The 17,023-nt window shown below is 38.8% G+C and overlaps 1 protein-coding gene across 8 annotated transcripts in view; it reads left to right on the top strand.

The window, feature by feature from the left end:
* MARCHF1 (membrane associated ring-CH-type finger 1) overlaps positions 1 to 17,023 on the top strand; it is a 1,076,407-nt gene that overhangs the window by 1,006,803 nt on the left and 52,581 nt on the right. The gene's annotated exons all lie outside the window — the stretch shown is intronic.

The following is a 17,023-nucleotide window of genomic DNA, read 5'->3' as shown; positions in this document are numbered from 1 at the left end:
ACTCCAAAAGCCTTTATGAATCTGATACTGTCTCTGGCCTTGGTAAAGTCATTTTATTCTTCTATGCCTCAATTTTTTCATCTGTAAAATTGGAATAATAACTTTCACTACCTCACAAAGTTGTGGGGAAGTCTGAAATTTTAAAACATTGGATAAATGCAATATATTATTATAATAATTAGAATATTTGGGGCTCCAGAAAATTTCTTTCCTCCTAAGGGTCAAGAAAAGCTCAAGATTTTTACTCTACTTGGCAGAGTTTCTCTATTTCACTGGCCTTGAATCTTTTGTGGGGGAGAGGGAGAGAGGTGGCTTAAACCTATGATTTTATTAATGCAAGGAACTCCTTGCCATGAAATTCCCTTCTCCAATATAGAGCTAAAATTATTCTGTAACTAGCACCTTAGAGTGCTGCCTGAATGACAGAGGGGGCAAACAAATCACCATGGCCACATAGCCATTCTGTATAATTAAAGGCAAGACTTGAACCCACATTGTCCTGATTTTGAGGCTCGTCATCCCTGCTTCTCCTAAAAGGAGAAGAAATAATCAGATTTTTATAACACTGTCCTATACTATTCAAACCCTGCTGAAAATAACACAGTCAATGTAAAGCCAAATTAATGGTTTATAATGGGAGAATCTTCTTCTAGCAAGAGAATATATTAAAGAAACCTAAATAATAATAGAACAACTAGGTGGTACAGTGGATAAATTGCTAGGCTTGCAATCTTGAAGACCTCAGTTCAAAAATTACCTGACACTTTCTAGCTATGTGACCCCAGTTTGCCTCAATTTCCTCATCTGTATAATGAGCTGGAGGAGGAAATGATAAACCATTCCAGTGTCTTTCCCAAGAAAACCCCAAATAAATAAGGTCACAAAGAATCAGACATGACTGAAAAGACTGAGCAACAAAATATAATGTTGGAAAATTGTTTGAAGTCTGGCCCCTCAGTTTCCTTATTTGTGAAAACAAAGGCTTCAGACCAACCCTTTCCAGATCTGACATTTTATATCATAAGAGAATATCCCCCTAGTCAAGAAAGCCAAGTGAGAACAGTATCATCCTTAAATAGGACCTTTGGAACGACATATTTCCATTTCAAAGAAAGAGCTTATTTTTAAGTTTTGGTCTTTACATCATTCACTTTTATGATATGGTAGCCCCAAGGAAGATAGGTCCAAAACATGGTCTTAATTATAAAAACACTCTCTTACATTTACATAGTACTCTCAGATGAAGAAAACAAAGATGTTGAAAACTCACCATGGTCTAAGAAGCCTTTGGAAATACTGGTCTGTGTTTCCAAATTCCATTGGAGATTTGAGTGGAAGGTCATTCAGGAGTCATTCATTGAGAGGGAATAATTGAGCCAGTGAGATCATTAAAGGGCAGAATGGAGAAAAAGAAGAGGACCGACCACAGAACTATGGAGACACATAGGTTTACAAGGTAAAGGGAAAAGGAAAAAATGAAGTTCAGAGCAGGACTCAGAGAGGTAGGAGGAGAGCCAAGTTTCCATGTTAGAGAATCAGTCGACCATAAGCATGTACTAAGTGCCAGTGTACCAGGCACTTTGTTAGATGAAGGCAAATGAAAGTTTCTTCCCCCAGGAGAATACATTCTCTTCAAAGAGACAATACATATATCTAATATATACAGATATAAAGTAAAAAAGAAAAGGCCATTTGGGGAAAGGAGAAGGCATTACTAGTCAAGAAAATCAGGAAAGTCTTCAGGGAATGTCATTTAAGCTGAGTTTTGAAGGAAACTAGTGACTTTACAAAACAAAGCTGAGGAGAGAGTCCTTTCCAGAGATGAGAGACAACCAGTATGGAGTCCTGGAGAAAGGAAAAGAATATCATTTGTGAGGAAGAACATAATGTCCAGTTTTGCTGATCTACAGAGTAGATGAAATAATATGAGGTTTGGGGGCAGCTGGGTAGCTCAGAGGATTGAGAGCCAGACCTAGAGATGGGAGGTCCTGGGTTCAAATCTGGCCTCAGATACTTCCTAGCTGTGACCCTGGGCAAGTCATTTGACCCCCATTGCCTAGCCACTCTTCTGCCTTGGAATCCAATACTCTGTATTGGATTCCAAGACAGAAGGTAAGGATTAAAAAAAAAATTATATAAGGTTCATGTGAGCATAGGTTTGAGATGGAAGGACCCAGAAGTCATTGAGGACACAGAAGTCATTGAGTCCCAACTCTCTTAATTTTGTGGATGAAGAAATTGAGCCCTGAAGGGCTGGAGGGATTTGTTTAAGTTCACTGAGGTCTGAGGAAGGATTTGACCCTAGATCTTCTTGACTATAAGTCTAGCACATATCCATTATAGCCACAAAGAAAGGGTAGAATCAAGTTGTGAGGGACTTTAAATAAAAAATATGAATTTGCCTTCTCTTGTAGAGATATTAGGGAGACACTAAAATTTACTGTATAAAGGAGAAACATGGTCAGACTATGCACTTCCTGGGTGGCTCCCCCATGTAGCTAATCAAATCATCACTTTCACTTCTTCTTCACTAGAAACCTGTACTTCCTTAGGTCTCATCACCCCTAGGATAGGTTAGCCCTTGCCTTATTTTGCAGTGCCCAGACCTTCTGTCCCATGCAACATTCCTGCCATGGTTACCTGAGCACTACTGCCTCTTTCTGAATTCCTTTTTATGTATTGTCTTTCTCCCTCCATCCATTCCATGAGAATGTAGGTTCCTTGAAAGTAGATTAAGGGGGAGCAGCTGGATAGCTCAGTGGATTGAGGGCTAGGTCCAGAGATGAGAAGTCCTAGGTTCAAATCTGGCCTCAGACACTTCCCAGTTGTGTGACCCTGGGCAAGTCACTTAACCCCCATTGCCTAGTTCTTCTGTTTTGGAGCCAGTATACAGTATTGACTCCAAGACAGAAGGTAAGGGCTTAAAAAAAGTAGATTAAGGGCCTGAACTAGAAACAAAGAACAAAATTATTATATCAGTATATAGAGACAGTATGGTATAGTGGAGAGAAGGCTAGCCTTGAAGTTGGGAAGATAGGAGGTCAAGACCTATTTCTGGTAATGAGCGAGTCACTTAACTCATTGCAGTATCCCTAGTAATATAATTATATATATATGTGTGTGTGTGTGTGTGTGTGTGTGTGTGTGTGTGTGTGTGTGTGTGTGTGTAAAACTTCACCACCACTGTGGATGTTGGGGAGGAAGAGAGAAATGAATTAACAGTGTAAAACAGAATGTAGAGATCATGGATAATGAGGTCTTGGCATTTGGTTGTCAATGAAATTTGGAAAAACAAAATGAGGATAGAAATCAGATGGAGTGGATCTAAAGAATTTGTGGGTAGTACTGAATTATAGACAGCAAGTGTAAACTACTCTCAAAAATATTTGGAGTGTAAAAAGCCTAACAGAAATAAAATGGGAAAGTGGAAGGATGGTCTGAATTGTTTTTAAGGATAAAGGAAATCAAGGCATTTGCAGGTAGAGAAGAAGATTCTAATACGAAGATGGAAGATCAAATGGTGAGAGTAGAATCAGGAAATGTAGAATCAAAGGCACAGTGGGAAGATTGTTAGTCTTGCCAAGGAGGTTATTAATTTTTGGAAACTTTAATAAAAATTGATAGCCTTTACATTTTACCTAGCACCTACTTACTTATAAGCAGCTCCTGCTAATGATCAGTCCTTCTAATTCCTTGAAGTAATCCCCCTAAAGACCTCCATAATATAATATCTTCAACCAGTAGCATCAGATTCAAATAGAAACAAGAACAACTAAATTGTATATAAAGACTCCTGCTAACCACATATTTACTTTGAAAAACATTTTCTGTGCCATGTTTTTAACCTCTCTATCTTAGACCAATTCTATGTACTATATACATATATATATACACATATATACTTTAAATAAATTATTATAGTTAATATATTATTTTCCAAGGTATAGAATATAAAACAATTCTCATAACCATCACAAATCTGAAGTAGATAACATAAATATTATCCATTTTCTAGATGATTAAACAGAGGCTCATTGTGGTTCCAGTTATGTGCCTTTGATCACATAATTAGGAGGAGGACTTGGACTCTCTTCTGGAAACATGTCTAATACTTTAATCTTTCTACTCTATGCTGCCTATATCTCATTTTTAAATGGTTTTTAATTTAAACTTTTACCAGTTTTATATAAACTGGCATCCTAATTCTTCCGAACCAGTCAAAAAGTTAACTGGAAAAGTAACCACAAGTGAGCTGTCCAGTTTTAAGTTATAGACTGCACATAGACCTAGCCCAAGTGGGTGAGACTAAGTAGCCAGAAGGGTGGCTCAATTTGGACATGAAAATGTAATTACTGGCATAAAGATCAGTTCCCTTTTCTTGAAGTATTTGTCAGTTTCACATTGATCTGTAGAAACTCATGAGGCATGGGAATGTGATGGGGTCAATGTTAACGAGCCAACATTTATTCAATGTCCTACTATGTGCCACATAGTAGGGAGGGAAGAGGGACACAAAGACAAACCTGTAACAGTCCCTGCCCACAAAAACTTCCATTATATCAGGGAGAACTATAGACAAGGTGATTGTAGGACAGTTTAAGGGAGGACACTGCCATCTTGGGGAAAATAAGGATGATACTCTTTTGCTGGAATTTATATTTCTTTGTGTTTGAATTCTCTGTGCCCACCACAGTACTTGGCAAATAAAAGGTTTTAATACATGCCTATTAATGGATTGATTGATCAACTAAGGTCTTGGGAGGGAGATAACACCTAAGGAAAAGAGGGAATAACTATAGAGTATGTATTATGAGCCAGGATCCATGCTAGGAGCTTTTTACAAATATTATCTCATTTGATCCTCTTAATAACCCTGAAATGTAGAGGTTATAATTCTCATTTTACAACTGAGAAAAACAGAGATTGTGACAATACAGCTGCAATATAGTGAAGCAAAATATATGAAGTGACATGAATCACTTGTCAGAGGCAAGATTTGAACTCAAACCTTCTGAGTTCAGGCCTATTCTATCCCCTTTACCACCCATTGCCTCCTGAGCTAAATGTTAAATTAAGGTGGTGTTGTTTTTTTTTTCCAATGGACAAGTATTTATATTCTTACCCTTCCATCCCCTCCCCTATCTCACTGGGGGAAAAAGGAAAAAAAAAACCCTTTTAACAAATATGCTTAGTAAGCAAATGAATTCCCCCGTCAGCTATCCATGTCTTATTTTTGCACAATAGTCCATCATCTCTCTCTCAGGAAGAGAATCATATTTTTTGTCACTGGTCCTCTGGAATCATGGGTGATCTCAACATTGATTGGAGTTCTTATTAAAACCTACATTTTATAAAGATTAAAATCTAAAGATTTTATTCAAGAAAAGTAAGAAGATAAGTAAAAAAAATCCAGAAATACACATACAAATGAATAAATCACATCTTATCTCTACATTTTGCTCAATGCTGAAGATCTCTGATTTCATCAGACTTCAAACTCCCATTCTACCAGTATAGGAAGCTCCCTCTGCCATTGCCTCAGAAGCTTGGCTAGGGGGGACTGAGAGATTGAAAGATTTTCCGTAGTCTTACAGTTGGTATATGCTAGAGGCAGGATCTGAACCCAGCTCTTCTTTTAAAAAAAAATCAATTTATTTGTTTAGTCAATTTAGAACATTATTTCCCTTCCTCCCCTACCCCCCCCCCCCCCTTCCCATAGCTGATGTGCAATTCCACTGGGTATTGCATGTGTCCTTGATCAGAACCTATTTCCATGTTTGCATTAGAATGTTCATTTAGAGTTTACCTCCCCAGCCATATTCCCCTAGACCCTTGTAATCAAGCAATTGTTTTTCTTCTGTGTTTCTCCTCCCACAGTTTTCCTCTGAATGTGGATAGTGTTCTTTCTCATAGATCCCTCCCAGTTTGAACCCAGCTCTTCTTGACCCAGAGTCCTGTTCACTCTCTACTAAGCCATGCTAGGTCCATTAGGCTTTCTAGATTGTCTACACTCCTCTTTGACCACATAGAGAATCGTTATTTGCCTCTCTACCCTCCTTTTCCAAATTTTTCTCCTCTATCCATCTGGTCATGAAATATGCTTTTATTGATTATTTCCAATGCTTGTTTCACGGCACTAGAGGAGGGACCTAACCCCTCAATAATCTTGGCAACTCTCTAAATTGAAGAGAAGTTGCCTGCCTCCATTGACAGTTTCCTCATCCCCAAGTTACCTGCAGTGATGAAATTACAGAGCTAATTCTTATACCAATTGCTAATCCAGGTGTTTCTGTTCTCTCTTTGGAGGTAAGGTGGACATAATAAATCGCCAATAGATCAGGACTGAAGTTGCTCAAAGCAGGGTTGGTTTGGGTCTTAAATTCTCTGTACTACTCTCCCCTGTGACAGCATGGACCCCATATGGCACCTAAAAGAAGACAGGTGATGACAATTGCCTTCAGAGGCTCTGTATGCATCGGTCTCTTTATGCCATCCTGGCTTTTCCACTCATGAGGAAGAAAATCATTGTTTCCTTGAGGAGTGGTGACAACACATTTGGTTTCCTCAGCATCCTTAATAGTACTTTGAAAGGAAGCTTCATGTCAGTTTGATTTGGCACCGGGGCTCCTGAGTGTTCCACTCACCCATCCGGTTGCAGGGACTGAACACACACATTAGTGATTAAAGCTTCGCTCCTACCCCTGTGTCTTGACTCTGTGATCACAGAAGTTGCCAGCTGGTATCACGTATAGGTCAGTTCCTCCTTTGCTGATCCACTTCCACTTTAAAAGCAGGAAATGATAAAATTTCCCAGGTCCCTGGAAGTGGAGAGTAGACAAACTCACCCCCTAATAGCAGAGGATAATTTCTCTCCATTGGGTTCATTAGGTAAATCACAGTACCTTGTCTTCCTAATTACCTCTCCTTTACGTTAGTATATCTCTAAGATGTGTTTGTATTGTCCCCTGATTAGACTGTCAATTCTAAGAGCAAGAATTTTTTTTTTTGCTTTTCTTGGGCAATCTGTGGCATTTAGTAAACACTAAAGAAATGCACTTGGGGGGCAGAAAGGTGCCTCAGTGGATGGAAAGTCAGGCTTGGGAGCCCTGGCAAGTCATTTGACTCCAATTGCCTAGTCTTTACTACTCTTCTGCCTTGGAACTGCTATTTAGATAGTAATTCTATGACACAAGGTTAGGGTTTATTTAAAAAAAAATGCTTGCTGCCTCACTGGTTGACTGACTGAAAGAATTGTTTAGAAAGAAATTATTTTTAAGTCTGAGAAAAATACCAACTTGTGTCCCTTTTAAAAGCTTTATTGTCTAGTTGAAAACAACCTAGAAATCCAAACTGAAGGCTACCTGAAGGGGTTTTCAGCAACCAAGACACAAGGTATATACACTATTTAGGATAACAGCATTTGCTGTGGAATGTGTACCAACTTATTCCATAAGCAAGGTTTTCAATCCCTGTGTTTATGTGGGACCCTTTTTATGTTTTATAGATAAATCTCCTCTTCTCAATGCTGTCTGTATAATTGGTCTAGAGGACAAGCATGTTAAACAGACTTTATTGTCATTCAGTTAATAACTAGCTTCATTTTGGTAATTCTTAAGCTCATTATTTAAAGAAAATTCTATATCACACTGACTGTTGAAAAATAATATTCCCTAAAGAGAAGCTCTGTAAAAGAAATCTAGAGAATCAAAAGAATCGTGAATGATTTTTTTAACAATAGAAGCAACCATACAAGAATGTAAAGGACCCCATGGAATCCTACTAGAATTGACCATGGTAGTGACTAGAGGAGAAAGGAGAGAAAAGGAAACTCTTCAATAGTACGCCCTGCTCAGCTCAGCTTTCTAGTAGGTACACTAGCTTCACTATCTCTGACATCTACGATTTAACTTTGATTTTCTTTTCTTTTTTATAATGTAGTTTCATATATTTTGTTAAATATCTCCCAATTACAATCATTTAGAATTTTGAGTTCAAATTCTCTCCCCCCACTCCTAGAAAAGGTAAGCAATCTGATACTGATTATACGTGGGAAGTCACTGCATCAATTTTCTAACAAGGTCCACAGTAACAAGTGATAGTGGATATTGTTTAGGTCAGATACTACAACCTTGCCATGAGAGAAATTTTCTTTTGACTCAGTTCTTTGGATTTTGCAGTTGATACCCCAGACAAGCCTGCCTAGCTTCGAGTTTCTTGATGCATTTACATTATACTGTCAAGGAAACTCTGCTTTTGCAGTTTGTTTGTTTTTTTCCCCAGAGTGAAGCATTCCCAATGTTGCAAAGCTCATATCACAAGCGTTCCCCCTAATGTATGAGGTCACATGCTTTCCTGGAGTACACAAAGCTATTACTTTTCTTTTATTGGATATCATGTCATTAAATGGAGAGAATTTGTGCCTGAGGGAGAGTGTGTATAACATGTATATTAAAACATTTAAAGTTAAAATAATTCCAAAGCCTTAATTTCCCACCACTCTCGTGCCTCCAGGAAATGTGGCACTGTTTAGTACAGGCCGTTAGATTCATGAAGCTTTAGTAACAAGAGTGGCATAATACATCTAATTTGTATGTAAATTGATTGCAATCAACAGTCTTCTCTTGATTTGTGAAATTAAAGGAATAACTTAATAGTCATTTCATTTTTTATGACTTTAACATCACCCACAGTTGACACCTGTTGGAGTTTTTCCTTCCCCCCTTTAAACCGAAATTCCCAATATTAAGGATTCTCTAAGGATGTTATAAGAAGGATCATTGAAGATGTCACAATATGACTTCAAAGAGCTTCTATAATTCATGGGAAACATCTCACCAGTTTGGACTCCAAATACTATTGTTGATGCTCGATTCTCTTTGATTCATGGAGCATGATACAAATTACTGGTTCTGAGGTCAGAGGACTGAGGTTCAAGTTCTATCCCTGACACTTAATCTAGGTGACCTTAGGCAAGTTATTTATTATTATTTATTTTTAAAAGCTAGGAATATCTGCTTCTTTATTTTGGTAGATGTTACATACCAAAACTCCCTTTGGACTATCTCTGGGATATATTTCCAGAAATATGATGTGAAAATCCTAATAGAAAACCAAAAAGAATATATTTTCTCTATCTATCTGCCTCTCTGTCTCTCTGTCTCTCTCTCTCTCCTGTCCTTCCTCTTTCCTTCCTTCTTCTTTCTCCTCCCTCCCTCCCTCCTTTCCTTCCTTCCTTTTTTACTCCCTTCTCACCAATCAGAACCTATATTTTCCCAGTGCTATATTTCCTTAATTAGGCAAGCTATTTAAACTCTCTAGACCCTAGACTAGATGACTTTTGAGGCCCCTTCAAGCTCCGGATCTATGATCCCCTGATGAATGGGGACCAAACATTCTATCTTTTTGCTTCATTCTTAGAAAACCTTACAAATGCTCTTCATTTAGTATGCAACATTTGAAGAATCAGGCAACAAAAGAAAGGACTAGCAATATAACTAGCATAAGTAAACCATGTCAAGATTACTCTCATTCCATGAATGATGTCTGGCCCTATTGCTAGACTGGATAACTTAGTGAGTGGCTGATCCTAGCAGTTTGCTTCTTAGAAGAAAAAGGAAAAAAAGAGACTTTAGAATGAGTTTGCTTGCTTGTCCATTTGATAGAAGCAATCATAATAAAAAGACAGAGTTCATCTCAAATGAGGAGGCATATTTGACCATTCAAGTTCCTCCTTTTAAAGTCCAGTTTTAGTATTTTAACTCAGGCCACATCATTTCTGTAGTAAGGTACCAAAACTGAGAATTGGCCTTTATTTGGGGGGGTCTCATTTTCAGGTGTTTAGGTTGGGTTGGGAAATCTTTCCCTATGCTTTACCTCATTGTCTTGAACTGATGTCATGAAAGGGAGCTGGTGCTATTACCCGAAGTCTATTCTGTGGTTATTAAACCATTTCTTAGTGGCTCTTAATGGCCCTCCTTGTCTCTCTACTGTTGTTTTTGAATGTTTTTTTTTAAATGCTTTTCTGCTGAAGTTCTCTTTTTAGTATTTCAACACTTTGAAAGATCCCGATTTCCTCAGTCTGGGGAATCCCTCCACCAGTGAAGGTTACATGTAGTTCCGATACATCTTGGCTTTCACAAATTACTTTGGTTTAAAAAAGAAAAAAGAAAAAAGAACCTATTAACCTCCTGCTTGTGAACCTCTCCAGATTTAGCTGGTCTGACGCTGCAATGCCAGGAATACAGAATCGAGGTCACTCGAACTACATTCAAACCCTTCTCTAGTTTGGCAGGACCTGTCAAGGTCTGTGCCTTTGAGAACTTGGGGCCACCCGCGCACCATTGTGACCAAGAGAGTGCATAACCACTGAATCATATGCATGAAACTAAACAAAACTTTTATAGTTACCATTGACTTCTGCTATTGTTTCAGCCAGATGGGAGGGGGAAATGTAGGGTGTGGGAGCTATATTTTGGTTATTCAGATATGGCAAATTAGGAAGTTCAAAGTCAGTAGGGTAGCACATTCAGCATGACAGTAGACCTTACAAATATATGTATATGTGTTGACTTTTTTTGAGAATAAAGGGTAGGAAAGGAAGCGAGTCTCTTAATCCATTTTCTGGTGTGAACAACTAAAGTAAGCTGTGTCTTCCTTTCTTTTCTCATTGGGTAGAACTTATTCCCATTCTGCCAAATAATCTCTTCCAGGATAATTGTAGTCTCTAAACTGGAATCTATTTATTTTTGAGGAAATTGAAAAGAGCTTGAATCTTCAGTAAATAAATGAATGAATGAATAAATGAATGAAGAATTTATTAAGTGCTTACTTACTATGTTCAAGGCAGACATCTCGGTGGCGCAGGATATGGAATTCTAGGCTTGAGTCAGGAAAACTCATTTTCCCAAAATCAGATCTGACCTCATACATTATCTGTGTGACTCTGGGAAAAATTACTTAACCCTGTTTGCCTCAGTTTCTTCATCCATAATATGAACTAGAGAAAGAAAAGGCAAACCACTGCAGTATCTTTGCTAAGAAACCCCCAAATGGGCTTATGAAGATGCAGATATGACTGAACAATAACAAATGTTCAAGGCAATGGTCAAAGCTGCTTAAAAGATGGACCACAGGACTTCCGGTCAAGATTGCAGCATAGAAGCAGGGAAAGTTCAGACTTCGGAAACCCTTCCTTACTGATCGCAAACCGAGTGCTCCTAAGACACCAAAATTCAAGCTGAACAACAGGATAGACCTGGGGAACCCTCCTCCTGGACCTGGATCAAAAGGTACAGCACCCCAAAGCCAGAACCCTAGATCACTCAGATCTAAGGGGTAGGCAGAAGGAAAGTCCCAGGACCCATCCCCCCCAACACAAAGTAGTGCTGAGCCCACACGGGAACCTCAGGGCTCTGAGGACTCACCTTGAAAGCAACCCGAGCCAGTCTCCGGGGCGCCCAACACAGAAGGCAGGGAAACAGAGAGAGAAGGGGGAAGCCTGTAGCCCCCTGGCTGGGTCCTTCCATCTGAGTCTCAAGGGAGGTCCCAGCTTTAGGGCACCAGCTGAACCCAACCCCATCAGGAGCCCTCAGAGCTACTGAAAGGACAGAAAACTCGGAACCAGCAAAGGGGTTGCTCCAAAGAGCATACCTTAAAAGTAACCTGGGCCAGTCTCTGGGCATTCAACACAGACTGTGGAGGAGGAGGTTGATTTTTTTTTCTCCTTTTTTTGGCTGGGGATCATTTGGCCCACACCACCTGAACCTAATCCCATCAGGAGTCCTCAGAGCTTCTGAAAGAACAAAAACCTCAGGGCCCAGGAAAGGCTTACCTTGAAAACAACCTGGGCCAGTCTCCAGGCATTCAACACAGATTGTGGAGGAGGAGGTTTTTTTGCTTCAGGGTGCATTCAGCTCAAACCAGGTGAACCTAATCCCATCAGGATCCCTCAGAGACCAGGGAAGCCACAACCCCTTCCCCCCTTAGAGAGCAGGGTCTTCTGAAAGAACCAGCTGAACCTAATCTCATCAGGAGCCCGCAGAGCACAGGGAGGCCATGCACCTCCCCCCTTAGAGAGCAGGGTCTTCTGAAAAAAAAAAAAAAACAGAAACCTAGAGGCCGAGTCAAGATGGCAGCCTAGAAGGAGCATAGACCTGGCAGCCTGGCCAGAGCTTTGGAGATCCTCCATATTTCCTCTAGCCGTTCAGGAAGTTTAAAACTCAGAGTAAACCCAGCCCAACTAAGCTGAACTCAATCTCATCAAAAGTCTCTAGAACTCAGGGAAGCCCAGGCTCCCCATCCATCCTCATTGACTGCTGGGCTTTAAGCCAATCAAAAGCCCCCAGAGGACAGGGAAGCTCAAACCCCCAACAACCCTCCCCCAGAGATTACACCAAGAGATCTTCTGTTAAAGCTCCAAGAGGGGAGACCGGTAGAAGTCCCCAAAAAAACAAAAAAATGAGAGGAACAAGAGCACAGCCAAATACAGGGAGTAAAGAAGGGGTGAATTTGAACAAACAACAGAAAAAGAAGAAAGAAACTACAATAGACAGCTACTACTCAGCAAGTGGAACAGAGGGGGAGAGATCAGGAAACAATAATCCAGAAATCCCAGCAAATTGGATACAGGCTGTGGAAGAACTCAAAACACAACTAAGAGAGGCTGAAGACAATTGGGAAAAGAACTTAAAAATTAAGATAAGTCATCTGGAAACAGAGGCACTTGAACTAAAACAAGAAAATAATGTCCTGAAAGCCAAAATCATCCAGCTGGAAAATGAGGCAAAGGAGATGAAAGATGAGGCAGAGGAGATGAAAGTCGAGGTAAAGAGGATGAAAGAGGATCTTCAAAGAAAATCAGAACAGAAGGAAAAAGACAACCAAAAAGCCAGAGATGACATCCAATCTTTAAGAACCAGAATAAAACAACTAGAATCAAGTGACCTCACAAGGCAGCAGGACACTATAAAATAAAACAAAAAGAATGAAAAAATTGAGGAAAATGTGAAGCATCTCATTCACAAAACAGACGATTTAGAAAATCGTTCAAGAAGAGAAAATTTAAGAATTATTGGACTACCAGAAGACCATGACAAAAGAAAAAGCTTGGACATAATACTAGAGGAAATTATCCAGGAAAATTGTCCCGAGATCCTAGAACAAGAGGGGAAAGTGGAGATTGAAAGAATTCACAGATCACCTCCTGTATTTAATCCCCAACTGACACCACCAAGAAATGTTATAGCCAAATTCAAAAACAATCAGATGAAAGAACAGATATTACAAGCTGCCAAGAAGAAGCCATTCAGATACCATGGAAACATGGTGAGGATAACACGGGATCTGTCTGCATCCACACTGAAGGACCAAAAGGCATGGAATACAATATTCCAGAAAGCAAGGGAACTAGGTCTACAGCCAAGAATAAAATACCCGTCAAACCTGACTATATTCTTACAGGGGAAAGTATGGTCATTCAACATAACAGAAGACTTCCAAGCATTCATAAATAAAAGACCAGACCTGAACAGAAAATTTGAAGTCTAACCATAGAACTCAAGAGAATCATCAAAAGTTAATTTAAAAAGAGGGGAAAAAACAACAACATTGTTTGGTAAAATGTTTTTAAGAGACTCAATAACTTAAAATGATATGTATCACTATAAGAAAAGAGGTCAATGGCAACTCTTAAAAACTGTCACTATCACCTGAGCAGCTAGAAGAAGTACACTCAGAGAGAACAGTGACAAACTGTATAGGATGAAAGGACAAGACATAAATAGGTATATAGATATATGCATGCATAAATACATATACATGTGTATGTATGTGTGTATATATATATGTATATATATGTACATGACTAAAGCTAAAAAAGAAAAGAGGTTATGACTAAAGGAAATGGGAAAAGAAACAAATGGGGGTAAATTTATATGTCACAAAGAAGCTCATGGCAGGAGGGGGGAGAACATCAATACACTGGAAGGGTAAAGAGGTTGGAGATAGGAAATACTCAACTCTTACGTACTTTGAAACTGACCCAAAGAGGGAAGAACAATCCAACCCATTGGGAAAGAGAATAGATTTGCGCCCTATAGGGGAGTAGAAGGGTAAAAAACAGACTGGTGGGGAGGGAAGCAGTACAAGGGAGGGAGGGGGGGGGTTAAAAAGACTACAAGGGAAAATAAGGGAGGGAATAAGAAGGGAGGGGGGTAGAAAGGGAAGTACAAGGAGGACTGATTTAAAGTAAATCACTGGACTAAAAGGTAGAGCTGAAGAAGAAAGGTTAGAATTAGGGAAGGATATCAAAATGCCAGGGAGTCCACAAGTGACAGTCATAACTTTGAACGTGAATGGGATGAACTCACCCATAAAACGTAGACAAATAGCAGAATGGATTAGAATCCAAAACCCTACCATATGTTGTCTTCAAGAAACACACATGAGGCGGGTAGACACCCACAAGGTCAGAATTAAAGGATGGAGTAAGACCTTCTGGGCCTCAACTGACAGAAAGAAGGCAGGAGTGGCAATCATGATATCTGATAAAGCCAAAGCAAAAACAGACCTGATCAAAAGGGATAGGGAAGGTAATTATATTTTGTTAAAAGGGACTTTAGATAATGAGGAAATATCACTAATCAACATGTATGCACCAAATAATATAGCACCCAAATTTCTAATGGAGAAACTAGGAGAATTGAAGGAAGAAATAGACAGTAAAACCATATTAGTGGGAGACTTGAACCAACCACTATCAAATTTAGATAAATCAAATCAAAAAATAAATAAGAAAGAGGTAAAAGAAGTAAATGAAATCTTAGAAAAATTAGAATTAATAGACATATGGAGAAAAATAAATAAGGATAAAAAGGAATACACCTTCTTCTCAGCACCACATGGCACATTCACAAAAATTGACCATACATTAGGTCACAGAAACATGGCAAACAAATGCAGAAAAGCAGAAATAATAAATGCAGCCTTTTCAGATCACAAGGCAATAAAAATAATGATCAGTAATGGTACATGATGGTACCAAATCAAAAACTAATTGGAAATTAAACAATATGATACTCCAAAATTGTTTAGTTAAAGAAGAAATCATAGAAACAATTAGTAATTTCATCGAGGAAAATGACAATGGTGATACATCCTTTCAAACCTTTTGGGATGCAGCCAAAGCAGTAATCAGAGGTAAATTCATATCCCTGAGTGCATATATTAACAAACTAGGGAGAGCAGAGATCAATCAATTGGAAATGCAAATAAAAAAACTCAAAAGCGATCAAATTAAAAACCCCCAGCAGAAAACCAAACTAGAAATCCTAAAAATTAAGGGAGAAATTAATAAAATCGAAAGTGATAGAACTATTGATTTAATAAATAAGACAAGAAGCTGGTACTTTGAAAAAACAAACAAAATAGACAAAGTACTGGTCAATCTAATTAAAAAAAGGAAGGAAGAAAAGCAAATTAACAGCATCAAAGATGAAAAGGGGGACATCACCTCTGATGAAGAGAAAATTAAGGCAATCATTCAAAATTACTTTGCCCAATTATATGGCAATAAATACACCAATTTAGGTGATATGGATGAATATATGCAAAAATACAAACTGCCTAGACTAACAGAAGAAGAAATAGAATTCTTAAATAATCCCATATCAGAAAATGAAATCCAACAAGCCATCAAAGAACTTCCTAAGAAAAAATCCCCAGGGCCTGATGGACTCACCAGTGAATTCTATCAAACATTCAGAGAACAGTTAATCCCAATACTATATAAACTATTTGACATAATAAGCAAAGAGGGAGTTCTACCAAACTCCTTTTATGACACAAACATGGTACTGATTCCAAATCCAGGCAGGTCAAAAACAGAGAAAGAAAACTATAGACCAATCTCCCTAATGAACATAGATGCAAAAATCTTAAATAGGATACTAGCAAAAAGACTCCAGCAAGTGATCAGAAGGGTCATCCACCATGATCAAGTAGGATTTATACCAGGGATGCAGGGCTGGTTCAATATTAGGAAAGCCATCCACATAAATGACCACATCAACAAGCAAACCAACAAGAACCACATGATTATCTCAATAGACGCAGAAAAAGCCTTTGATAAAATACAACACCCATTCTTATTAAAAACACTAGAAAGCATAGGAATAGAAGGGTCATTCCTAAAAATAATAAACAGTATATATCTAAAACCATCAGCTAATATAATTTGCAATGGGGATAAACTAGATGCATTCCCAATAAGATCAGGAGTGAAACAAGGATGCCCATTATCACCTCTACTATTTGACATTGTACTAGAAACACTAGCAGTAGCAATTAGAGAAGAAAAAGAAATTGAAGGCATCAAAATAGGCAAGGAGGAGACCAGGTTATCACTCTTTGCAGATGGGACATTAATGCATTGCTGGTGGAGTTGTGAATTGATCCAACCATTCTGGAGGGCAATTTGGAACTATGCCCAAAGGGCGATAAAAGATTGTCTGCCATTTGATCCAGCCATAGCACTGCTGGATTTGTCCCCCAAAGAGATAATAAGGAAAAAGACTTGTACAAGAATATTTGTGGCTACATTCTTTGTGGTGGCCAAAAATTGGAAAATGAGGGGATGCCCTTCAATTGGGGAATGGCTGAACAAATTATGGTATATGTTGGTGATGGAATATTATTGTGATAAAAGGAATAATAAGGTGGAGGAATTCCATGGAGACTGGAACAACCTCCAGGAAGTGATGCAAAGCGAGAGGAGCAGAACCAGGAGAACATTGTACACAGAGACTGATACACTATGGTATAATCGAACATAATGGACTTCTCCATTAGTGGCAGTGTAATGTCCCTGAACAATCTGCAGGGATCTAGGAGAAAAAACACTATAAGGAGAGGACAAAGTGTGGGAGTAGAAACACCAAGGAAAAGCAATTGCCTGATTACAGTGGTTGAGGGGACATGACAGAGGAGAGACTCTAAACGAACACTCTAATGCAAATATTAACAACAT

The sequence above is a fragment of the Monodelphis domestica genome, chromosome 6, assembly GCF_027887165.1.
Source record: "Monodelphis domestica isolate mMonDom1 chromosome 6, mMonDom1.pri, whole genome shotgun sequence".
Lineage (NCBI taxonomy): Eukaryota > Metazoa > Chordata > Mammalia > Didelphimorphia > Didelphidae > Monodelphis > Monodelphis domestica.
The sequence above is the reverse complement of the archived record's forward strand: the minus strand, read 5'-3'. Positions and strand labels throughout refer to the sequence as shown.